Source organism: Phyllobates terribilis, unplaced genomic scaffold (genome assembly GCF_046119375.1).
Source record: "Phyllobates terribilis strain yellow unplaced genomic scaffold, ASM4611937v1 Scaffold_22__1_contigs__length_20350403, whole genome shotgun sequence".
Classification (NCBI taxonomy): Eukaryota; Metazoa; Chordata; class Amphibia; order Anura; family Dendrobatidae; genus Phyllobates; species Phyllobates terribilis.
Window position 1 is genome coordinate 12,344,223 of NW_027362782.1, and position 26,926 is coordinate 12,371,148.

Sequence of the window (26,926 nt, forward strand, 5' to 3'; positions counted from 1 at the left end):
TGCTTTGGAACTCTTCCATTGCTCTCGGAATTCGGGTGAAGTTTAAAAATGCTTCGGAACTCTTCTATTGTTCTCGGAATTCCGCTGAAGTTTAAAAATGCTTAAAATCTCTTCCATTGTTCTCGTAATTCTGCTCATGTTTAAAAATGCTTCGGAACTCTTCCATTGTTCTCGTAATTCCGCTGAAGTTTAAAAATGGTTCGGAACTCTTCCATTGTTCTCGGAATTCCGATGACGTTTTAAAATGCTTCGGTACTCTTCCATTGTTCTCGGAATTCCGCTGACGTTTAAAAATGCTTCGGAACTCTTCCATTGTTATCGGAATTCCGCTGAAGTTTAAAAATGCTTCGGAACTCTTCCATTGTTCTAGGAATTCTGCTGAAGTCTAAAAATTCATCTGAACTCTTCCATTATTCTCGGAATTCGTGTGAATTTTAAAAATGCTTCGTAACTCTTCTATTGTTCTCGGAATTCCGCTGAAGTTTAAAAATGCTTAAAATCTCTTACATTGTTCTCGGAATTCCGCTGAAGTTTAAAAATGCTTCGGAACTCTTCCATTGTTCTCGGAATTCTGCTGAAGTTTAAAAATGCTTCAGAACTCTTCCATTGTTCTCAGAATTCCGCTGACGTTTAAAAATGCTTCGGTACTCTTCCATTGTTCTCGGAATACCGCTGACGTTTAAAAATGCTTCGGTACTCTTCCATTGTTCTCGGAATTCCGCTGACATATAAAAATGCTTCGGAAATCTTGCATTGTTCTCGGCATTCCGCTGACGTTTAAAAATGCTTCGGAACTCTTCAATTGTTCTCGGAAATCTGCTGAACTTTTAAAATGCTTTGGAACTCTTCCATTGCTCTCGGAATTCGGGTGAAGTTTAAAAATGCTTCGGAATTCTTCTATTGTTCTCGGAATTCCGCTGAAGCTTAAAAATGCTTAAAATCTCTTCCATTGTTCTCGTAATTCTGCTCATGTTTAAAAATGCTTCGGAGCTCTTCCATTGTTCTCGTAATTCCGCTGAAGTTTAAAAATGCTTCGGAACTCTTCCATTGTTCTCGGAATTCCGCTGACGTTTAAAAATGCTTCACAACTCTTCCATTGTTCTCGGAATTCCGCTGACTTTTAAAAATGCTTCGGAACTCTTCCATTGTTCTCCAAATTCCGCTGAAGTTTAAAAATGCTTCGGAACCCTTCCATTGTTCTCGGAATTCTGCTGAAGTTTAAAAATGCTTCAGAACTCTTCCATTGTTCTCAGAATTCCGCTGCCGTTTAAAAATGCTTCGGAAATCTTCCATTGTTTTCAAAATTCCGCTGACGCTTAAAAATGCTTCAGAACTCTTCCATTGTTCTCGGAATTCCGCTGACGTTTAATAATGCTTCGCAACTCTTTCATTGTTCTCGGAATTCCGCTGACGTTTAAAAATGCTTCGGATCTCTTCCATTGTTCTCAGAATTCCGTTGAAGTTTAAAAATGCTTCGAAACTCTTCCATTGTTCTCGGAATTCTGCTGAAGTTTAAAAATGCTTTGAAACTCTTTCATTGTTCTCGGAATTCTGCTGAAGTTTAAAAATGCTTCAGAACTCTTCCATTGCTCTCGGAATTCCGCTGACGTTTAATAATGCTTCGCAACTCTTCCATTGTTCTCGGAATTCCGTTGAAGTTTAAAAATGCTTCGAAACTCTTCCATTGTTCTCGGAATTCTGCTGAAGTTTAAAAATGCTTCGGTACTCTTCCATTGTTCTCGGAATTCCGCTGACATATAAAAATGCTTCGGAAATCTTGCATTGTTCTCGGCATTCCGCTGACATTTAAAAATGCTTCGGAACTCTTCAATTGTTCTCGGAATTCTGCTGAACTTTTAAAATGCTTTGGAACTCTTCCATTGCTCTCGGAATTCGGGTGAAGTTTAAAAATGCTTCGGAAATCTTCTATTGTTCTCGGAATTCCGCTGAAGTTTAAAAATGCTTAAAATCTCTTCCATTGTTCTCGTAATTCTGCTCATGTTTAAAAATGCTTCGGAACTCTTCCATTGTTCTCGTAATTCCGCTGAAGTTTAAAAATGGTTCGGAACTCTTCCATTGTTCTCGGAATTCCGATGACGTTTTAAAATGCTTCGGTACTCTTCCATTGTTCTCGGAATTCCGCTGACGTTTAAAAATGCTTCAGAACTCTTCCATTGTTCTAGGAATTCTGCTGAAGTCTAAAAATTCATCTGAACTCTTTCAGTATTCTCGGAATTCGTGTGAATTTTAAAAATGCTTCGGAACTCTTCTATTGTTCTCGGAATTCTGCTGAAGTTTAAAAATGCTTAAAATCTCTTACATTGTTCTCGGAATTCCGCTGAAGTTTAAAAATGCTTCGGAACTCTTCCATTTTTCTCGGAATTCTGCTGAAGTTTAAAAATGCTTCAGAACTCTTCCATTGTTCTCAGAATTCTGCTGACGTTTAAAAATGCTTCGGTACTCTTCCATTGTTCTGGGAATTCTGCTGAAGTTTAAAAGTGCTTCGGTACTCTTCCATTGTTCTCGGAATTCCGCTGACATATAAAAATGCTTCGGAAATCTTGCATTGTTCTCGGCATTCCGCTGACATTTAAAAATGCTTCGGAACTCTTCAATTGTTCTCGGAATTCTGCTGAACTTTTAAAATGCTTTGGAACTCTTCCATTGCTCTCGGAATTCGGGTGAAGTTTAAAAATGCTTCGGAACTCTTCTATTGTTCTCGGAATTCCGCTGAAGTTTAAAAATGCTTAAAATCTCTTCCATTGTTCTCGTAATTCTGCTCATGTTTAAAAATGCTTCGGAACTCTTCCATTGTTCTCGTAATTCCGCTGAAGTTTAAAAATGGTTCGGAACTCTTCCATTGTTCTCGGAATTCCGATGACGTTTTGAAATGCTTCGGTACTCTTCCATTGTTCTCGGAATTCCGCTGACGTTTAAAAATGCTTCGGAACTCTTCCATTGTTATCGGAATTCCGCTGAAATTTAAAAATGCTTCGGAACTCTTACATTGTTCTAGGAATTCTGCTGAAGTCTAAAAATTCATCTGAACTCTTTCATTATTCTCGGAATTCGTGTGAATTTTAAAAATGCTTCGGAACTCTTCTATTGTTCTCGGAATTCCGCTGAAGTTTAAAAATGCTTAAAATCTCTTACATTGTTCTCGGAATTCCGCTGAAGTTTAAAAATGCTTCGGAACTCTTCCATTTTTCTTGGAATCCTGCTGAAGTTTAAAAATGCTTCGGAACTCTTCCATTGTTCTCCAAATTCCGCTGAAGTTTAAAAATGCTTCGGAAATCTTCCATTGTTTTCAAAATTCCGCTGACGCTTAAAAATGCTTCAGAACTCTTCCATTGTTCTCGGAATTCCGCTGACGTTTAATAATGCTTCGCAACTCTTTCATTGTTCTCGGAATTCCGCTGACGTTTAAAAATGCTTCGGAACTCTTCCATTGTTCTCGGAATTCCGTTGAAGTTTAAAAATGCTTCGAAACTCTTCCATTGTTCTCGGAATTCTGCTGAAGTTTAAAAATGCTTCGAAACTCTTTCATTGTTCTCGGAATTCTGCTGAAGTTTAAAAATGCTTCAGAACTCTTCCATTGCTCTCGGAATTCCGCTGACGTTTAATAATGCTTCGCAACTCTTCCATTGTTCTCGGAATTCCGTTGAAGTTTAAAAATGCTTCGAAACTCTTCCATTGTTCTCGGAATTCTGCTGAAGTTTAAAAATGCTTCGGTACTCTTCCATTGTTCTCGGAATTCCGCTGACATATAAAAATGCTTCGGAAATCTTGCATTGTTCTCGGCATTCCGCTGACATTTAAAAATGCTTCGGAACTCTTCAATTGTTCTCGGAATTCTGCTGAACTTTTAAAATGCTTTGGAACTCTTCCATTGCTCTCGGAATTCGGGTGAAGTTTAAAAATGCTTCGGAAATCTTCTATTGTTCTCGGAATTCCGCTGAAGTTTAAAAATGCTTAAAATCTCTTCCATTGTTCTCGTAATTCTGCTCATGTTTAAAAATGCTTCGGAACTCTTCCATTGTTCTCGTAATTCCGCTGAAGTTTAAAAATGGTTCGGAACTCTTCCATTGTTCTCGGAATTCCGATGACGTTTTAAAATGCTTCGGTACTCTTCCATTGTTCTCGGAATTCCGCTGACGTTTAAAAATGCTTCGGAACTCTTCCATTGTTCTAGGAATTCTGCTGAAGTCTAAAAATTCATCTGAACTCTTTCAGTATTCTCGGAATTCGTGTGAATTTTAAAAATGCTTCGGAACTCTTCTATTGTTCTCGGAATTCTGCTGAAGTTTAAAAATGCTTAAAATCTCTTACATTGTTCTCGGAATTCCGCTGAAGTTTAAAAATGCTTCGGAACTCTTCCATTTTTCTCGGAATTCTGCTGAAGTTTAAAAATGCTTCAGAACTCTTCCATTGTTCTCAGAATTCTGCTGACGTTTAAAAATGCTTCGGTACTCTTCCATTGTTCTGGGAATTCTGCTGAAGTTTAAAAGTGCTTCGGTACTCTTCCATTGTTCTCGGAATTCCGCTGACATATAAAAATGCTTCGGAAATCTTGCATTGTTCTCGGCATTCCGCTGACATTTAAAAATGCTTCGGAACTCTTCAATTGTTCTCGGAATTCTGCTGAACTTTTAAAATGCTTTGGAACTCTTCCATTGCTCTCGGAATTCGGGTGAAGTTTAAAAATGCTTCGGAACTCTTCTATTGTTCTCGGAATTCCGCTGAAGTTTAAAAATGCTTAAAATCTCTTCCATTGTTCTCGTAATTCTGCTCATGTTTAAAAATGCTTCGGAACTCTTCCATTGTTCTCGTAATTCCGCTGAAGTTTAAAAATGGTTCGGAACTCTTCCATTGTTCTCGGAATTCCGATGACGTTTTGAAATGCTTCGGTACTCTTCCATTGTTCTCGGAATTCCGCTGACGTTTAAAAATGCTTCGGAACTCTTCCATTGTTATCGGAATTCCGCTGAAATTTAAAAATGCTTCGGAACTCTTCCATTGTTCTAGGAATTCTGCTGAAGTCTAAAAATTCATCTGAACTCTTTCATTATTCTCGGAATTCGTGTGAATTTTAAAAATGCTTCGGAACTCTTCTATTGTTCTCGGAATTCCGCTGAAGTTTAAAAATGCTTAAAATCTCTTACATTGTTCTCGGAATTCCGCTGAAGTTTAAAAATGCTTCGGAACTCTTCCATTTTTCTTGGAATCCTGCTGAAGTTTAAAAATGCTTCGGAACTCTTCCATTGTTCTCCAAATTCCGCTGAAGTTTAAAAATGCTTCGGAAATCTTCCATTGTTTTCAAAATTCCGCTGACGCTTAAAAATGCTTCAGAACTCTTCCATTGTTCTCGGAATTCCGCTGACGTTTAATAATGCTTCGCAACTCTTTCATTGTTCTCGGAATTCCGCTGACGTTTAAAAATGCTTCGGAACTCTTCCATTGTTTTCGGAATTCCGTTGAAGTTTAAAAATGCTTCGAAACTCTTCCATTGTTCTCGGAATTCTGCTGAAGTTTAAAAATGCTTCGAAACTCTTTCATTGTTCTCGGAATTCTGCTGAAGTTTAAAAATGCTTCAGAACTCTTCCATTGCTCTCGGAATTCCACTGACGTTTAATAATGCTTCGCAACTCTTCCATTGTTCTCGGAATTCCGTTGAAGTTTAAAAATGCTTCGAAACTCTTCCATTGTTCTCGGAATTCTGCTGAAGTTTAAAAATGCTTCGGTACTCTTCCATTGTTCTCGGAATTCCGCTGACATATAAAAATGCTTCGGAAATCTTGCATTGTTCTCGGCATTCCGCTGACGTTTAAAAATGCTTCGGAACTCTTCCATTGTTCTCGTAATTCCGCTGAAGTTTAAAAATGGTTCGGAACTCTTCCATTGTTCTCGGAATTCCGATGACGTTTTAAAATGCTTCGGTACTCTTCCATTGTTCTCGGAATTCCGCTGACGTTTAAAAATGCTTCGGAACTCTTCCATTGTTCTAGGAATTCTGCTGAAGTCTAAAAATTCATCTGAACTCTTTCAGTATTCTCGGAATTCGTGTGAATTTTAAAAATGCTTCGGAACTCTTCTATTGTTCTCGGAATTCTGCTGAAGTTTAAAAATGCTTAAAATCTCTTACATTGTTCTCGGAATTCCGCTGAAGTTTAAAAATGCTTCGGAACTCTTCCATTTTTCTCGGAATTCTGCTGAAGTTTAAAAATGCTTCAGAACTCTTCCATTGTTCTCAGAATTCTGCTGACGTTTAAAAATGCTTCGGTACTCTTCCATTGTTCTGGGAATTCTGCTGAAGTTTAAAAGTGCTTCGGTACTCTTCCATTGTTCTCGGAATTCCGCTGACATATAAAAATGCTTCGGAAATCTTGCATTGTTCTCGGCATTCCGCTGACATTTAAAAATGCTTCGGAACTCTTCAATTGTTCTCGGAATTCTGCTGAACTTTTAAAATGCTTTGGAACTCTTCCATTGCTCTCGGAATTCGGGTGAAGTTTAAAAATGCTTCGGAACTCTTCTATTGTTCTCGGAATTCCGCTGAAGTTTAAAAATGCTTAAAATCTCTTCCATTGTTCTCGTAATTCTGCTCATGTTTAAAAATGCTTCGGAACTCTTCCATTGTTCTCGTAATTCCGCTGAAGTTTAAAAATGGTTCGGAACTCTTCCATTGTTCTCGGAATTCCGATGACGTTTTGAAATGCTTCGGTACTCTTCCATTGTTCTCGGAATTCCGCTGACGTTTAAAAATGCTTCGGAACTCTTCCATTGTTATCGGAATTCCGCTGAAATTTAAAAATGCTTCGGAACTCTTCCATTGTTCTAGGAATTCTGCTGAAGTCTAAAAATTCATCTGAACTCTTTCATTATTCTCGGAATTCGTGTGAATTTTAAAAATGCTTCGGAACTCTTCTATTGTTCTCGGAATTCCGCTGAAGTTTAAAAATGCTTAAAATCTCTTACATTGTTCTCGGAATTTCGCTGAAGTTTAAAAATGCTTCGGAACTCTTCCATTTTTCTTGGAATCCTGCTGAAGTTTAAAAATGCTTCGGAACTCTTCCATTGTTCTCCAAATTCCGCTGAAGTTTAAAAATGCTTCGGAAATCTTCCATTGTTTTCAAAATTCCGCTGACGCTTAAAAATGCTTCAGAACTCTTCCATTGTTCTCGGAATTCCGCTGACGTTTAATAATGCTTCGCAACTCTTTCATTGTTCTCGGAATTCCGCTGACGTTTAAAAATGCTTCGGAACTCTTCCATTGTTTTCGGAATTCCGTTGAAGTTTAAAAATGCTTCGAAACTCTTCCATTGTTCTCGGAATTCTGCTGAAGTTTAAAAATGCTTCGAAACTCTTTCATTGTTCTCGGAATTCTGCTGAAGTTTAAAAATGCTTCAGAACTCTTCCATTGCTCTCGGAATTCCACTGACGTTTAATAATGCTTCGCAACTCTTCCATTGTTCTCGGAATTCCGTTGAAGTTTAAAAATGCTTCGAAACTCTTCCATTGTTCTCGGAATTCTGCTGAAGTTTAAAAATGCTTCGGTACTCTTCCATTGTTCTCGGAATTCCGCTGACATATAAAAATGCTTCGGAAATCTTGCATTGTTCTCGGCATTCCGCTGACGTTTAAAAATGCTTCGGAACTCTTCCATTGTTCTCGTAATTCCGCTGAAGTTTAAAAATGGTTCGGAACTCTTCCATTGTTCTCGGAATTCCGATGACGTTTTAAAATGCTTCGGTACTCTTCCATTGTTCTCGGAATTCCGCTGACGTTTAAAAATGCTTCGGAACTCTTCCATTGTTCTAGGAATTCTGCTGAAGTCTAAAAATTCATCTGAACTCTTTCAGTATTCTCGGAATTCGTGTGAATTTTAAAAATGCTTCGGAACTCTTCTATTGTTCTCGGAATTCCGCTGAAGTTTAAAAATGCTTAAAATCTCTTACATTGTTCTCGGAATTCCGCTGAAGTTTAAAAATGCTTCGGAACTCTTCCATTTTTCTCGGAATTCTGCTGAAGTTTAAAAATGCTTCAGAACTCTTCCATTGTTCTCAGAATTCTGCTGACGTTTAAAAATGCTTCGGTACTCTTCCATTGTTCTGGGAATTCTGCTGAAGTTTAAAAGTGCTTCGGTACTCTTCCATTGTTCTCGGAATTCCGCTGACATATAAAAATGCTTCGGAAATCTTGCATTGTTCTCGGCATTCCGCTGACATTTAAAAATGCTTCGGAACTCTTCAATTGTTCTCGGAATTCTGCTGAACTTTTAAAATGCTTTGGAACTCTTCCATTGCTCTCGGAATTCGGGTGAAGTTTAAAAATGCTTCGGAACTCTTCTATTGTTCTCGGAATTCCGCTGAAGTTTAAAAATGCTTAAAATCTCTTCCATTGTTCTCGTAATTCTGCTCATGTTTAAAAATGCTTCGGAACTCTTCCATTGTTCTCGTAATTCCGCTGAAGTTTAAAAATGGTTCGGAACTCTTCCATTGTTCTCGGAATTCCGATGACGTTTTGAAATGCTTCGGTACTCTTCCATTGTTCTCGGAATTCCGCTGACGTTTAAAAATGCTTCGGAACTCTTCCATTGTTATCGGAATTCCGCTGAAGTTTAAAAATGCTTCGGAACTCTTCCATTGTTCTAGGAATTCTGCTGAAGTCTAAAAATTCATCTGAACTCTTTCATTATTCTCGGAATTCGTGTGAATTTTAAAAATGCTTCGGAACTCTTCTATTGTTCTCGGAATTCCGCTGAGGTTTAAAAATGCTTAAAATCTCTTACATTGTTCTCGGAATTCCGCTGAAGTTTAAAAATGCTTCGGAACTCTTCCATTTTTCTTGGAATCCTGCTGAAGTTTAAAAATGCTTCGGAACTCTTCCATTGTTCTCCAAATTCCGCTGAAGTTTAAAAATGCTTCGGAAATCTTCCATTGTTTTCAAAATTCCGCTGACGCTTAAAAATGCTTCAGAACTCTTCCATTGTTCTCGGAATTCCGCTGACGTTTAATAATGCTTCGCAACTCTTTCATTGTTCTCGGAATTCCGCTGACGTTTAAAAATGCTTCGGAACTCTTCCATTGTTTTCGGAATTCCGTTGAAGTTTAAAAATGCTTCGAAACTCTTCCATTGTTCTCGGAATTCTGCTGAAGTTTAAAAATGCTTTGAAACTCTTTCATTGTTCTCGGAATTCTGCTGAAGTTTAAAAATGCTTCAGAACTCTTCCATTGCTCTCGGAATTCCGCTGACGTTTAATAATGCTTCGCAACTCTTCCATTGTTCTCGGAATTCCGTTGAAGTTTAAAAATGGTTCGAAACTCTTCCATTGTTCTCGGAATTCCGCTGAAGTTTAAAAATGCTTCGGAACTCTTCCATTTTTCTCGGAATTCTGCTGAAGTTTAAAAATGCTTCAGAACTCTTCCATTTTTCTCAGAATTCTGCTGACGTTTAAAAATGCTTCGGTACTCTTCCATTGTTCTGGGAATTCTGCTGAAGTTTAAAAATGCTTCGGTACTCTTCCATTGTTCTCGGAATTCGGGTGAAGTTTAAAAATGCTTCGGAACTCTTCTATTGTTCTCGGAATTCCGCTGAAGTTTAAAAATGCTTAAAATCTCTTCCATTGTTCTCGTAATTCTGCTCATGTTTAAAAATGCTTCGGAACTCTTGCATTGTTCTCGGCATTCCGCTGACATTTAAAAATGCTTCGGAACCCTTCAATTGTTCTCGGCATTCCGCTGACATTTAAAAATGCTTCGGAACTCTTCAATTGTTCTCGGAATTCTGCTGAACTTTTAAAATGCTTTGGAACTCTTCCATTGCTCTCGGAATTCGGGTGAAGTTTAAAAATGCTTCGGAACTCTTCTATTGTTCTCGGAATTCCGCTGAAGTTTAAAAATGCTTAAAATCTCTTCCATTGTTCTCGTAATTCTGCTCATGTTTAAAAATGCTTCGGAACTCTTCCATTGTTCTCGTAATTCCGCTGAAGTTTAAAAATGGTTCGGAACTCTTCCATTGTTATCGGAATTCCGATGACGTTTTAAAATGCTTCGGTACTCTTCCATTGTTCTCGGAATTCCGCTGACGTTTAAAAATGCTTCGGAACTCTTCCATTGTTATCGGAATTCCGCTGAAGTTTAAAAATGCTTCGGAACTCTTCCATTGTTCTAGGAATTCTGCTGAAGTCTAAAAATTCATCTGAACTCTTTCATTATTCTCGGAATTCGTGTGAATTTTAAAAATGCTTCGGAACTCTTCTATTGTTCTCGGAATTCCACTGAAGTTTAAAAATGCTTAAAATCTCTTACATTGTTCTCGGAATTCCGCTGAAGTTTAAAAATGCTTCGGAACTCTTCCATTTTTCTTGGAATCCTGCTGAAGTTTAAAAATGCTTCGGAACTCTTCCATTGTTCTCCAAATTCCGCTGAAGTTTAAAAATGCTTCGGAAATCTTCCATTGTTTTCAAAATTCCGCTGACGCTTAAAAATGCTTCAGAACTCTTCCATTGTTCTCGGAATTCCGCTGACGTTTAATAATGCTTCGCAACTCTTTCATTGTTCTCGGAATTCCGCTGACGTTTAAAAATGCTTCGGAACTCTTCCATTGTTTTCGGAATTCCGTTGAAGTTTAAAAATGCTTCGAAACTCTTCCATTGTTCTCGGAATTCTGCTGAAGTTTAAAAATGCTTCGAAACTCTTTCATTGTTCTCGGAATTCTGCTGAAGTTTAAAAATGCTTCAGAACTCTTCCATTGTTCTCGGAATTCCTCTGACTTTTAAAAATGCTTCGGAACTCTTTCATTGTTCTCGGAATTCCGCTGAAGTTTAAAAATGCTTTGGAACTCTTCCATTGTTCTCGGAATTCTGCTGACGTTTAAAAATGCTTCGGAACTCTTCCATTGTTCTCGGAATTCCGTTGAAGTTTAAAAATGCTTCGAAACTCTTCCATTGTTCTCGGAATTCTGCTGAAGTTTAAAAATGCTTCAGAACTCTTCCATTGCTCTCGGAATTCCACTGACGTTTAATAATGCTTCGCAACTCTTCCATTGTTCTCGGAATTCCGTTGAAGTTTAAAAATGCTTCGAAACTCTTTTATTGTTCTCGGAATTCTGCTGAAGTTTAAAAATGCTTCGGTACTCTTCCATTGTTCTCGGAATTCCGCTGACATACAAAAATGCTTCGGAAATCTTGCATTGTTCTCGGCATTCCGCTGACGTTTAAAAATGCTTCGGAACTCTTCAATTGTTCTCGGAATTCTCCTGAACTTTTAAAATGCTTTGGAACTCTTCCATTGCTCTCGGAATTCGGGTGAAGTTTAAAAATGCTTTGGAACTCTTCTATTGTTCTCGGAATTCCGCTGAAGTTTAAAAATGCTTAAAATCTCTTCCATTGTTCTCGTAATTCTGCTCATGTTTAAAAATGCTTCGGAACTCTTCCATTGTTCTCGTAATTCCGCTGAAGTTTAAAAATGGTTCGGAACTCTTCCATTGTTCTCGGAATTCCGATGACGTTTTAAAATGCTTCGGTACTCTTCCATTGTTCTCGGAATTCCGCTGACGTTTAAAAATGCTTCGGAACTCCTCCATTGTTATCGGAATTCTGTTGAAGTTTAAAAATGCTTCGGAACTCTTCCATTGTTCTAAGAATTCTGCTGAAGTCTAAAAATTCATGTGAACTCTTCCATTATTCTCGGAATTCGTGTGAATTTTAAAAATGCTTCGGAACTCTTCTATTGTTCTCGGATTTCCGCTGAAATTTAAAAATGCTTAAAATCTCTTACATTGTTCTCGGAATTCCGCTGAAGTTTAAAAATGCTTCGGAACTCTTCCATTGTTCTCGGAATTCTGCTGAAGTTTAAAAATGCTTCAGAACTCTTCCATTGTTCTCAGAATTCCGCTGACGTTTAAAAATGCTTCGGAAATCTTCCATTGTTTTCAAAATTCCGCTGACGTTTAAAAATGCTTCAGAACTTTTCCATTGTTCTCCGAATTCTGCTGACGTTTAAAAATGCTTCGGAACTCTTCCATTGTTCTCGGAATTCCGCTGACATTTAAAAATGCTTCACAACTCTTCCATTGTTCTCGGAATTCCTCTGACTTTTAAAAATGCTTCGGAACTCTTCCATTGTTCTCCAAATTCCGCTGAAGTTTAAAAATGCTTCGGAACCCTTCCATTGTTCTCGGAATTCTGCTGACGTTTAAAAATGCTTCGGAACTCTTCCATTGTTCTCGGAATTCCGTTGAAGTTTAAAAATGCTTCGAAACTCTTCCATTGTTCTCGGAATTCTGCTGAAGTTTAAAAATGCTTCAGAACTCTTCCATTGTTCTCGGAATTCCGCTGACGTTTAATAATGCTTCGCAACTCTTTCATTGTTCTCGGAATTCCGCTGACGTTTAAAAATGCTTCGGAACTCTTCCATTGTTCTCGGAATTCCGTTGAAGTTTAAAAATGCTTCGAAACTCTTCCATTGTTCTCGGAATTCTGCTGAAGTTTAAAAATGCTTTGAAACTCTTTCATTGTTCTCGGAATTCTGCTGAAGTTTAAAAATGCTTCAGAACTCTTCCATTGCTCTCGGAATTCCGCTGACGTTTAATAATGCTTCGCAACTCTTCCATTGTTCTCGGAATTCCGTTGAAGTTTAAAAATGGTTCGAAACTCTTCCATTGTTCTCGGAATTCCGCTGAAGTTTAAAAATGCTTCGGAACTCTTCCATTTTTCTCGGAATTCTGCTGAAGTTTAAAAATGCTTCAGAACTCTTCCATTTTTCTCAGAATTCTGCTGACGTTTAAAAATGCTTCGGTACTCTTCCATTGTTCTGGGAATTCTGCTGAAGTTTAAAAATGCTTCGGTACTCTTCCATTGTTCTCGGAATTCGGGTGAAGTTTAAAAATGCTTCGGAACTCTTCTATTGTTCTCGGAATTCCGCTGAAGTTTAAAAATGCTTAAAATCTCTTCCATTGTTCTCGTAATTCTGCTCATGTTTAAAAATGCTTCGGAACTCTTGCATTGTTCTCGGCATTCCGCTGACATTTAAAAATGCTTCGGAACTCTTCAATTGTTCTCGGCATTCCGCTGACATTTAAAAATGCTTCGGAACTCTTCAATTGTTCTCGGAATTCTGCTGAACTTTTAAAATGCTTTGGAACTCTTCCATTGCTCTCGGAATTCGGGTGAAGTTTAAAAATGCTTCGGAACTCTTCTATTGTTCTCGGAATTCCGCTGAAGTTTAAAAATGCTTAAAATCTCTTCCATTGTTCTCGTAATTCTGCTCATGTTTAAAAATGCTTCGGAACTCTTCCATTGTTCTCGTAATTCCGCTGAAGTTTAAAAATGGTTCGGAACTCTTCCATTGTTATCGGAATTCCGATGACGTTTTAAAATGCTTCGGTACTCTTCCATTGTTCTCGGAATTCCGCTGACGTTTAAAAATGCTTCGGAACTCTTCCATTGTTATCGGAATTCCGCTGAAGTTTAAAAATGCTTCGGAACTCTTCCATTGTTCTAGGAATTCTGCTGAAGTCTAAAAATTCATCTGAACTCTTTCATTATTCTCGGAATTCGTGTGAATTTTAAAAATGCTTCGGAACTCTTCTATTGTTCTCGGAATTCCACTGAAGTTTAAAAATGCTTAAAATCTCTTACATTGTTCTCGGAATTCCGCTGAAGTTTAAAAATGCTTCGGAACTCTTCCATTTTTCTTGGAATCCTGCTGAAGTTTAAAAATGCTTCGGAACTCTTCCATTGTTCTCCAAATTCCGCTGAAGTTTAAAAATGCTTCGGAAATCTTCCATTGTTTTCAAAATTCCGCTGACGCTTAAAAATGCTTCAGAACTCTTCCATTGTTCTCGGAATTCCGCTGACGTTTAATAATGCTTCGCAACTCTTTCATTGTTCTCGGAATTCCGCTGACGTTTAAAAATGCTTCGGAACTCTTCCATTGTTTTCGGAATTCCGTTGAAGTTTAAAAATGCTTCGAAACTCTTCCATTGTTCTCGGAATTCTGCTGAAGTTTAAAAATGCTTCGAAACTCTTTCATTGTTCTCGGAATTCTGCTGAAGTTTAAAAATGCTTCAGAACTCTTCCATTGTTCTCGGAATTCCTCTGACTTTTAAAAATGCTTCGGAACTCTTTCATTGTTCTCGGAATTCCGCTGAAGTTTAAAAATGCTTTGGAACTCTTCCATTGTTCTCGGAATTCTGCTGACGTTTAAAAATGCTTCGGAACTCTTCCATTGTTCTCGGAATTCCGTTGAAGTTTAAAAATGCTTCGAAACTCTTCCATTGTTCTCGGAATTCTGCTGAAGTTTAAAAATGCTTCAGAACTCTTCCATTGCTCTCGGAATTCCACTGACGTTTAATAATGCTTCGCAACTCTTCCATTGTTCTCGGAATTCCGTTGAAGTTTAAAAATGCTTCGAAACTCTTTTATTGTTCTCGGAATTCTGCTGAAGTTTAAAAATGCTTCGGTACTCTTCCATTGTTCTCGGAATTCCGCTGACATACAAAAATGCTTCGGAAATCTTGCATTGTTCTCGGCATTCCGCTGACGTTTAAAAATGCTTCGGAACTCTTCAATTGTTCTCGGAATTCTCCTGAACTTTTAAAATGCTTTGGAACTCTTCCATTGCTCTCGGAATTCGGGTGAAGTTTAAAAATGCTTTGGAACTCTTCTATTGTTCTCGGAATTCCGCTGAAGTTTAAAAATGCTTAAAATCTCTTCCATTGTTCTCGTAATTCTGCTCATGTTTAAAAATGCTTCGGAACTCTTCCATTGTTCTCGTAATTCCGCTGAAGTTTAAAAATGGTTCGGAACTCTTCCATTGTTCTCGGAATTCCGATGACGTTTTAAAATGCTTCGGTACTCTTCCATTGTTCTCGGAATTCCGCTGACGTTTAAAAATGCTTCGGAACTCCTCCATTGTTATCGGAATTCTGTTGAAGTTTAAAAATGCTTCGGAACTCTTCCATTGTTCTAAGAATTCTGCTGAAGTCTAAAAATTCATGTGAACTCTTCCATTATTCTCGGAATTCGTGTGAATTTTAAAAATGCTTCGGAACTCTTCTATTGTTCTCGGATTTCCGCTGAAATTTAAAAATGCTTAAAATCTCTTACATTGTTCTCGGAATTCCGCTGAAGTTTAAAAATGCTTCGGAACTCTTCCATTGTTCTCGGAATTCTGCTGAAGTTTAAAAATGCTTCAGAACTCTTCCATTGTTCTCAGAATTCCGCTGACGTTTAAAAATGCTTCGGAAATCTTCCATTGTTTTCAAAATTCCGCTGACGTTTAAAAATGCTTCAGAACTTTTCCATTGTTCTCCGAATTCTGCTGACGTTTAAAAATGCTTCGGAACTCTTCCATTGTTCTCGGAATTCCGCTGACATTTAAAAATGCTTCACAACTCTTCCATTGTTCTCGGAATTCCTCTGACTTTTAAAAATGCTTCGGAACTCTTCCATTGTTCTCCAAATTCCGCTGAAGTTTAAAAATGCTTCGGAACCCTTCCATTGTTCTCGGAATTCTGCTGACGTTTAAAAATGCTTCGGAACTCTTCCATTGTTCTCGGAATTCCGTTGAAGTTTAAAAATGCTTCGAAACTCTTCCATTGTTCTCGGAATTCTGCTGAAGTTTAAAAATGCTTCAGAACTCTTCCATTGTTCTCGGAATTCCGCTGACGTTTAATAATGCTTCGCAACTCTTTCATTGTTCTCGGAATTCCGCTGACGTTTAAAAATGCTTCGGAACTCTTCCATTGTTCTCGGAATTCCGTTGAAGTTTAAAAATGCTTCGAAACTCTTCCATTGTTCTCGGAATTCTGCTGAAGTTTAAAAATGCTTTGAAACTCTTTCATTGTTCTCGGAATTCTGCTGAAGTTTAAAAATGCTTCAGAACTCTTCCATTGCTCTCGGAATTCCGCTGACGTTTAATAATGCTTCGCAACTCTTCCATTGTTCTCGGAATTCCGTTGAAGTTTAAAAATGGTTCGAAACTCTTCCATTGTTCTCGGAATTCCGCTGAAGTTTAAAAATGCTTCGGAACTCTTCCATTTTTCTCGGAATTCTGCTGAAGTTTAAAAATGCTTCAGAACTCTTCCATTTTTCTCAGAATTCTGCTGACGTTTAAAAATGCTTCGGTACTCTTCCATTGTTCTGGGAATTCTGCTGAAGTTTAAAAATGCTTCGGTACTCTTCCATTGTTCTCGGAATTCGGGTGAAGTTTAAAAATGCTTCGGAACTCTTCTATTGTTCTCGGAATTCCGCTGAAGTTTAAAAATGCTTAAAATCTCTTCCATTGTTCTCGTAATTCTGCTCATGTTTAAAAATGCTTCGGAACTCTTGCATTGTTCTCGGCATTCCGCTGACATTTAAAAATGCTTCGGAACTCTTCAATTGTTCTCGGCATTCCGCTGACATTTAAAAATGCTTCGGAACTCTTCAATTGTTCTCGGAATTCTGCTGAACTTTTAAAATGCTTTGGAACTCTTCCATTGCTCTCGGAATTCGGGTGAAGTTTAAAAATGCTTCGGAACTCTTCTATTGTTCTCGGAATTCCGCTGAAGTTTAAAAATGCTTAAAATCTCTTCCATTGTTCTCGTAATTCTGCTCATGTTTAAAAATGCTTCGGAACTCTTCCATTGTTCTCGTAATTCCGCTGAAGTTTAAAAATGGTTCGGAACTCTTCCATTGTTATCGGAATTCCGATGACGTTTTAAAATGCTTCGGTACTCTTCCATTGTTCTCGGAATTCCGCTGACGTTTAAAAATGCTTCGGAACTCTTCCATTGTTATCGGAATTCCGCTGAAGTTTAAAAATGCTTCGGAACTCTTCCATTGTTCTAGGAATTCTGCTGAAGTCTAAAAATTCATCTGAACTCTTTCATTATTCTCGGAATTCGTGTGAATTTTAAAAATGCTTCGGAACTCTTCTATTGTTCTCGGAATTCCACTGAAGTTTAAAAATGCTTAAAATCTCTTACATTGTTCTCGGAATTCCGCTGAAGTTTAAAAATGCTTCGGAACTCTTCCATTTTTCTTGGAATCCTGCTGAAGTTTAAAAATGCTTCGGAACTCTTCCATTGTTCTCCAAATTCCGCTGAAGTTTAAAAATGCTTCGGAAATCTTCCATTGTTTTCAAAATTCCGCTGACGCTTAAAAATGCTTCAGAACTCTTCCATTGTTCTCGGAATTCCGCTGACGTTTAATAATGCTTCGCAACTCTTTCATTGTTCTCGGAATTCCGCTGACGTTTAAAAATGCTTCGGAACTCTTCCATTGTTTTCGGAATTCCGTTGAAGTTTAAAAATGCTTCGAAACTCTTCCATTGTTCTCGGAATTCTGCTGAAGTTTAAAAATGCTTCGAAACTCTTTCATTGTTCTCGGAATTCTGCTGAAGTTTAAAAATGCTTCAGAACTCTTCCATTGTTCTCGGAATTCCTCTGACTTTTAAAAATGCTTCGGAACTCTTTCATTGTTCTCGGAATTCCGCTGAAGTTTAAAAATGCTTTGGAACTCTTCCATTGTTCTCGGAATTCTGCTGACGTTTAAAAATGCTTCGGAACTCTTCCATTGTTCTCGGAATTCCGTTGAAGTTTAAAAATGCTTCGAAACTCTTCCATTGTTCTCGGAATTCTGCTGAAGTTTAAAAATGCTTCAGAACTCTTCCATTGCTCTCGGAATTCCACTGACGTTTAATAATGCTTCGCAACTCTTCCATTGTTCTCGGAATTCCGTTGAAGTTTAAAAATGCTTCGAAACTCTTTTATTGTTCTCGGAATTCTGCTGAAGTTTAAAAATGCTTCGGTACTCTTCCATTGTTCTCGGAATTCCGCTGACATACAAAAATGCTTCGGAAATCTTGCATTGTTCTCGGCATTCCGCTGACGTTTAAAAATGCTTCGGAACTCTTCAATTGTTCTCGGAATTCTCCTGAACTTTTAAAATGCTTTGGAACTCTTCCATTGCTCTCGGAATTCGGGTGAAGTTTAAAAATGCTTTGGAACTCTTCTATTGTTCTCGGAATTCCGCTGAAGTTTAAAAATGCTTAAAATCTCTTCCATTGTTCTCGTAATTCTGCTCATGTTTAAAAATGCTTCGGAACTCTTCCATTGTTCTCGTAATTCCGCTGAAGTTTAAAAATGGTTCGGAACTCTTCCATTGTTCTCGGAATTCCGATGACGTTTTAAAATGCTTCGGTACTCTTCCATTGTTCTCGGAATTCCGCTGACGTTTAAAAATGCTTCGGAACTCCTCCATTGTTATCGGAATTCTGTTGAAGTTTAAAAATGCTTCGGAACTCTTCCATTGTTCTAAGAATTCTGCTGAAGTCTAAAAATTCATGTGAACTCTTCCATTATTCTCGGAATTCGTGTGAATTTTAAAAATGCTTCGGAACTCTTCTATTGTTCTCGGATTTCCGCTGAAATTTAAAAATGCTTAAAATCTCTTACATTGTTCTCGGAATTCCGCTGAAGTTTAAAAATGCTTCGGAACTCTTCCATTGTTCTCGGAATTCTGCTGAAGTTTAAAAATGCTTCAGAACTCTTCCATTGTTCTCAGAATTCCGCTGACGTTTAAAAATGCTTCGGAAATCTTCCATTGTTTTCAAAATTCCGCTGACGTTTAAAAATGCTTCAGAACTTTTCCATTGTTCTCCGAATTCTGCTGACGTTTAAAAATGCTTCGGAACTCTTCCATTGTTCTCGGAATTCCGCTGACATTTAAAAATGCTTCACAACTCTTCCATTGTTCTCGGAATTCCTCTGACTTTTAAAAATGCTTCGGAACTCTTCCATTGTTCTCCAAATTCCGCTGAAGTTTAAAAATGCTTCGGAACCCTTCCATTGTTCTCGGAATTCTGCTGAAGTTTAAAAATGCTTCGGAACTCTTCCATTGTTCTCAGAATTCTGCTGACGTTTAAAAATGCTTCGGAAATCTTCCATTGTTTTCAAAATTCCGCTGACGCTTAAAAATGCTTCAGAACTCTTCCATTGTTCTCGGAATTCCGCTGGCGTTTAATAATGCTTCGCAACTCTTTCATTGTTCTCGGAATTCCGCTGAAGTTTAAAAATGCTTTGGAACTCTTCCATTGTTCTCGGAATTCTGCTGACGTTTAAAAATGCTTCGGAACTCTTCCATTGTTCTCGGAATTCCGTTGAAGTTTAAAAATGCTTCGAAACTCTTCCATTTTTCTCAGAATTCTGCTGACGTTTAAAAATGCTTCGGTACTCTTCCATTGTTCTGGGAATTCTGCTGAAGTTTAAAAATGCTTCGGTACTCTTCCATTGTTCTCGGAATTCCGCTGACATATAAAAATGCTTCGGAAATCTTGCATTGTTCTCGGCATTCCGCTGACATTTAAAAATGCTTCGGAACTCTTCAATTGTTCTCGGAATTCTGCTGAACTTTTAAAATGCTTTGGAACTCTTCCATTGCTCTCGGAATTCGGGTGAAGTTTAAAAATGCTTCGGAACTCTTCTATTGTTCTCGGAATTCCGCTGAAGTTTAAAAATGCTTAAAATCTCTTCCATTGTTCTCGTAATTCTGCTCATGTTTAAAAATGCTTCGGAACTCTTCCATTGTTCTCGTAATTCCGCTGAAGTTTAAAAATGGTTCGGAACTCTTCCATTGTTATCGGAATTCCGATGACGTTTTAAAATGCTTCGGTACTCTTCCATTGTTCTCGGAATTCCGCTGATGTTTAAAAATGCTTCGGAACTCTTCCATTGTTATCGGAATTCCGCTGAAGTTTAAAAATGCTTCGGAACTCTTCCATTGTTCTAGGAATTCTGCTGAAGTCTAAAAATTCATCTGAACTCTTTCATTATTCTCGGAATTCGTGTGAATTTTAAAAATGCTTCGGAACTCTTCTATTGTTCTCGGAATTCCGCTGAAGTTTAAAAATGCTTAAAATCTCTTACATTGTTCTCGGAATTCCGCTGAAGTTTAAAAATGCTTCGGAACTCCTCCATTTTTCTCGGAATTCTGCTGAAGTTTAAAAATGCTTCAGAACTCTTCCATTTTTCTCAGAATTCTGCTAACGTTTAAAAATGCTTCGGTACTCTTCCATTGTTCTGGGAATTCTGCTGAAGTTTAAAAATGCTTCGGTACTCTTCCATTGTTCTCGGAATTCCGCTGACATATAAAAATGCTTCGGAAATCTTGCATTGTTCTCGGCATTCCGCTGACATTTAAAAATGCTTCGGAACTCTTCAATTGTTCTCGGAATTCTGCTGAACTTTTAAAATGCTTTGGAACTCTTCCATTGCTCTCGGAATTCGGGTGAAGTTTAAAAATGCTTCGGAACTCTTCTATTGTTCTCGGGATTCCGCTGAAGTTTAAAAATGCTTAAAATCTCTTCCATTGTTCTCGTAATTCTGCTCATGTTTAAAAATGCTTCGGAACTCTTCCATTGTTCTCGTAATTCCGCTGAAGTTTAAAAATGGTTCGGAACTCTTCCATTGTTCTCGGAATTCCGATGACGTTTTAAAATGCTTCGGTACTCTTCCATTGTTCTCAGAATTCTGCTGAAGTTTAAAAATGCTTCGGAACTCTTCCATTGTTCTCAGAATTCTGCTGACGTTTAAAAATGCTTCGGAAATCTTCCATTGTTTTCAAAATTCCGCTGACGCTTAAAAATGCTTCAGAACTCTTCCATTGTTCTCGGAATTCCGCTGGCGTTTAATAATGCTTCGCAACTCTTTCATTGTTCTCGGAATTCCGCTGAAGTTTAAAAATGCTTTGGAACTCTTCCATTGTTCTCGGAATTCTGCTGACGTTTAAAAATGCTTCGGAACTCTTCCATTGTTCTCGGAATTCCGTTGAAGTTTAAAAATGCTTCGAAACTCTTCCATTGTTCTCGGAATTCTGCTGAAGTTTAAAAATGCTTCAGAACTCTTCCATTGTTCTCGGAATTCCGCTGACGTTTAATAATGCTTCGCAACTCTTTCATTGTTCTCGGAATTCCGCTGACGTTTAAAAATGCTTCGGAACTCTTCCATTGTTCTCGGAATTCCGTTGAAGTTTAAAAATGCTTCGAAACTCTTCCATTGTTCTCGGAATTCTGCTGAAGTTTAAAAATGCTTTGAAACTCTTTCATTGTTCTCGGAATTCTGCTGAAGTTTAAAAATGCTTCAGAACTCTTCCATTGCTCTCGGAATTCCGCTGACGTTTAATAATGCTTCGCAACTCTTCCATTGTTCTCGGAATTCCGTTGAAGTTTAAAAATGGTTCGAAACTCTTCCATTGTTCTCGGAATTCCGCTGAAGTTTAAAAATGCTTCGGAACTCTTCCATTTTTCTCGGAATTCTGCTGAAGTTTAAAAATGCTTCAGAACTCTTCCATTGTTCTCAGAATTCTGCTGACGTTTAAAAATGCTTCGGTACTCTTCCATTGTTCTGGGAATTCTGCTGAAGTTTAAAAATGCTTCGGTACTCTTCCATTGTTCTCGGAATTCCGCTGACATATAAAAATGCTTCGGAAATCTTGCATTGTTCTCGGCATTCCGCTGACATTTGAAAATGCTTCGGAACTCTTCAATTGTTCTCGGAATTCTGCTGAACTTTTAAAATGCTTTGGAACTCTTCCATTGCTCTCGGAATTCGGGTGAAGTTTAAAAATGCTTCGGAACTCTTCTATTGTTCTCGGAATTCCGCTGAAGTTTAAAAATGCTTAAAATCTCTTCCATTGTTCTCGTAATTCTGCTCATGTTTAAAAATGCTTCGGAACTCTTCCATTGTTCTCGTAATTCCGCTGAAGTTTAAAAATGGTTCGGAACTCTTCCATTGTTATCGGAATTCCGATGATGTTTTAAAATGCTTCGGTACTCTTCCATTGTTCTCGGAATTCCGCTGACGTTTAAAAATGCTTCGGAACTCTTCCATTGTTATCGGAATTCCGCTGAAGTTTAAAAATGCTTCGGAACTCTTCCATTGTTCTAGGAATTCTGCTGAAGTCTAAAAATTCATCTGAACTCTTTCATTATTCTCGGAATTCGTGTGAATTTTAAAAATGCTTCGGAACTCTTCTATTGTTCTCGGATTTCCGCTGAAGTTTAAAAATGCTTAAAATCTCTTACATTGTTCTCGGAATTCCGCTGAAGTTTAAAAATGCTTCGGAACTCCTCCATTTTTCTCGGAATTCTGCTGAAGTTTAAAAATCCTTCAGAACTCTTCCATTTTTCTCAGAATTCTGCTGACGTTTAAAAATGCTTCGGTACTCTTCCATTGTTCTGGGAATTCTGCTGAAGTTTAAAAATGCTTCGGTACTCTTCCATTGTTCTCGGAATTCCGCTGACATATAAAAATGCTTCGGAAATCTTGCATTGTTCTCGGCATTCCGCTGACATTTAAAAATGCTTCGGAACTCTTCAATTGTTCTCGGAATTCTGCTGAACTTTTAAAATGCTTTGGAACTCTTCCATTGCTCTCGGAATTCGGGTGAAGTTTAAAAATGCTTCGGAACTCTTCTATTGTTCTCGGAATTCCGCTGAAGTTTAAAAATGCTTAAAATCTCTTCCATTGTTCTCGTAATTCTGCTCATGTTTAAAAATGCTTCGGAACTCTTCCATTGTTCTCGTAATTCCGCTGAAGTTTAAAAATGGTTCGGAACTCTTCCATTGTTCTCGGAATTCCGATGACGTTTTAAAATGCTTCGGTACTCTTCCATTGTTCTCGGAATTCCGCTGACGTTTAAAAATGCTTCGGAACTCTTCCATTGTTATCGGAATTCCGCTGAAGTTTAAAAATGCTTCGGAACTCTTCCATTGTTCTAGGAATTCTGCTGAAGTCTAAAAATTCATCTGAACTCTTCCATTATTCTCGGAATTCGTGTGAATTTTAAAAATGTTTCGTAACTCTTCTATTGTTCTCGGAATTCCGCTGAAGTTTAAAAATGCTTAAAATCTCTTACATTGTTCTCGGAATTCCGCTGAAGTTTAAAAATGCTTCGGAACTCTTCCATTGTTCTCGGAATTCTGCTGAAGTTTAAAAATGCTTCAGAACTCTTCCATTGTTCTCAGAATTCCGCTGATGTTTAAAAATGCTTCGGTACTCTTCCATTGTTCTCGGAATACCGCTGACGTTTAAAAATGCTTCGGTACTCTTCCATTGTTCTCGGAATTCCGCTGACATATAAAAATGCTTCGGAAATCTTGCATTGTTCTCGGCATTCCGCTGACATTTAAAAATGCTTCGGAACTCTTCAATTGTTCTCGGAATTCTGCTGAACTTTTAAAATGCTTTGGAACTCTTCCATTGCTCTCGGAATTCGGGTGAAGTTTAAAAATGCTTCGGAACTCTTCTATTGTTCTCGGAATTCCGCTGAAGTTTAAAAATGCTTAAAATCTCTTCCATTGTTCTCGTAATTCTGCTCATGTTTAAAAATGCTTCGGAACTCTTCCATTGTTCTCGTAATTCCGCTGAAGTTTAAAAATGGTTCGGAACTCTTCCATTGTTATCGGAATTCCGATGACGTTTTAAAATGCTTCGGTACTCTTCCATTGTTCTCGGAATTCCGCTGACGTTTAAAAATGCTTCGGAACTCTTCCATTGTTATCGGAATTCCGCTGAAGTTTAAAAATGCTTCGGAACTCTTCCATTGTTCTAGGAATTCTGCTGAAGTCTAAAAATTCATCTGAACTCTTTCATTATTCTCGGAATTCGTGTGAATTTTAAAAATGCTTCGGAACTCTTCTATTGTTCTCGGAATTCCGCTGAAGTTTAAAAATGCTTAAAATCTCTTACATTGTTCTCGGAATTCCGCTGAAGTTTAAAAATGCTTCGGAACTCCTCCATTTTTCTCGGAATTCTGCTGAAGTTTAAAAATCCTTCAGAACTCTTCCATTTTTCTCAGAATTCTGCTGACGTTTAAAAATGCTTCGGTACTCTTCCATTGTTCTGGGAATTCTGCTGAAGTTTAAAAATGTTTCGGTACTCTTCCATTGTTCTCGGAATTCCGCTGACATATAAAAATGCTTCGGAAATCTTGCATTGTTCTCGGCATTCCGCTGACATTTAAAAATGCTTCGGAACTCTTCAATTGTTCTCGGAATTCTGCTGAACTTTTAAAATGCTTTGGAACTCTTCCATTGCTCTCGGAATTCGGGTGAAGTTTAAAAATGCTTCGGAACTCTTCTATTGTTCTCGGAATTCCGATGAAGTTTAAAAATGCTTAAAATCTCTTCCATTGTTCTCGTAATTCTGCTCATGTTTAAAAATGCTTCGGAACTCTTCCATTGTTCTCGTAATTCCGCTGAAGTTTAAAAATGGTTCGGAACTCTTCCATTGTTCTCGGAATTCCGATGACGTTTTAAAATGCTTCGGTACTCTTCCATTGTTCTCGGAATTCCGCTGACGTTTAAAAATGCTTCGGAACTCTTCCATTGTTATCGGAATTCCGCTGAAGTTTAAAAATGCTTCGGAACTCTTCCATTGTTCTAGGAATTCTGCTGAAGTCTAAAAATTCATCTGAACTCTTCCATTATTCTCGGAATTCGTGTGAATTTTAAAAATGTTTCGTAACTCTTCTATTGTTCTCGGAATTCCGCTGAAGTTTAAAAATGCTTAAAATCTCTTACATTGTTCTCGGAATTCCGCTGAAGTTTAAAAATGCTTCGGAACTCTTCCATTGTTCTCGGAATTCTGCTGAAGTTTAAAAATGCTTCAGAACTCTTCCATTGTTCTCAGAATTCCGCTGATGTTTAAAAATGCTTCGGTACTCTTCCATTGTTCTCGGAATACCGCTGACGTTTAAAAATGCTTCGGCACTCTTCCATTGTTCTCGGAATTCCGCTGACATATAAAAATGCTTCGGAAATCTTGCATTGTTCTCGGCATTCCGCTGACGTTTAAAAATGCTTCGGAACTCTTCAATTGTTCTCGGAATTCTGCTGAACTTTTACAATGCTTCAGAACTCTTCCATTGTTCTCAGAATTCCGCTGACGTTTAAAAATGCTTCGCAAATCTTCCATTGTTTTCAAAATTCCGCTGACGCTTAAAAATGCTTCAGAACTCTTCCATTGTTCTCGGAATTCCGCTGACGTTTAATAATGCTTTGCAACTCTTTCATTGTTCTTGGAATTCCGCTGACGTTTAAAAATGCTTCGGAACTCTTTCATTGTTCTCGGAATTCCGTTGAAGTTTAAAAATGCTTCGAAACTCTTCCATTGTTCTCGGAATTCTGCTGAAGTTTAAAAATGCTTCGAAATTCTTTCATTGTTCTCGGAATTCTGCTGAAGTTTAAAAATGCTTCAGAACTCTTCCATTGCTCTCGGAATTCCGCTGACGTTTAATAATGCTTCGCAACTCTTCCATTGTTCTCGGAATTCCGTTGAAGTTTAAAAATGCTTCGAAACTCTTCCATTGTTCTCGGAATTCTGCTGAAGTTTAAAAATGCTTCGGTACGCTTCCATTGTTCTCGGAATTCCGCTGACATATAAAAATGCTTCGGAAATCTTGCATTGTTCTCGGCATTCCGCTGACATTTAAAAATGCTTTGGAACTCTTCAATTGTTCTCGGAATTCTGCTGAACTTTTAAAATGCTTTGGAACTCTTCCATTGCTCTCGGAATTCGGGTGAAGTTTAAAAATGCTTCGGAAATCTTCTATTGTTCTCGGAATTCCGCTGAAGTTTAAAAATGCTTAAAATCTCTTCCATTGTTCTCGTAATTCTGCTCATGTTTAAAAATGCTTCGGAACTCTTCCATTGTTCTCGTAATTCCGCTGAAGTTTAAAAATGGTTCGTAACTCTTCCATTGTTCTCGGAATTCCGATGACGTTTTAAAATGCTTCGGTACTCTTCCATTGTTCTCGGAATTCCGCTGACGTTTAAAAATGCTTCGGAACTCTTCCATTGTTATCGGAATTCCGCTGAAGTTTAAAAATGCTTCGGAACTCTTCCATTGTTCTAGGAATTCTGCTGAAGTCTAAAAATTCATCTGAACTCTTTCATTATTCTCGGAATTCGTGTGAATTTTAAAAATGCTTCGGAACTCTTCTATTGTTCTCGGAATTCCGCTGAAGTTTAAAAATGCTTAAAATCTCTTACAATGTTCTCGGAATTCCGCTGAAGTTTAAAAATGCTTCGGAACTCTTCCATTTTTCTCGGAATTCTGCTGAAGTTTAAAAATGCTTCAGAACTCTTCCATTGTTCTCAGAATTCCGCTGACGTTTAAAAATGCTTCGGTACTCTTCCATTGTTCTCGGAATTCCGCTGACGTTTAAAAATGCTTCGGTACTCTTCCATTGTTCTCGGAATTCCGCTGACATATAAAAATGCTTCGGAAATCTTGCATTGTTCTCCGCATTCCGCTGACATTTAAAAATGCTTCGGAACTCTTCAATTGTTCTCGGAATTCTGCTGAACTTTTAAAATGCTTTGGAACTCTTCCATTGCTCTCGGAATTCGGGTGAAGTTTAAAAATGCTTCGGAACTCTTCTATTGTTCTCGGAATTCCGCTGAAGTTTAAAAATGCTTAAAATCTCTTCCATTGTTCTCGTAATTCTGCTCATGTTTAAAAATGCTTCGGAACTCTTCCATTGTTCTCGTAATTCCGCTGAAGTTTAAAAATGCTTCGGAACTCTTCCATTGTTCTCGGAATTCCGCTGACGTTTAAAAATGCTTCACAACTCTTCCATTGTTCTCGGAATCCCGCTGACTTTTAAAAATGCTTCGGAACTCTTCCATTGTTCTCCAAATTCCGCTGAAGTTTAAAAATGCTTCGGAACCCTTCCATTGTTCTCGGAATTCTGCTGAAGTTTAAAAATGCTTCAGAACTCTTCCATTGTTCTCAGAATTCCGCTGACGTTTAAAAATGCTTCGGAAATCTTCCATTGTTTTCAAAATTCCGCTGACGCTTAAAAATGCTTCAGAACTCTTCCATTGTTCTCGGAATTCCGCTGACGTTTAATAATGCTTCGCAACTCTTTCATTGTTCT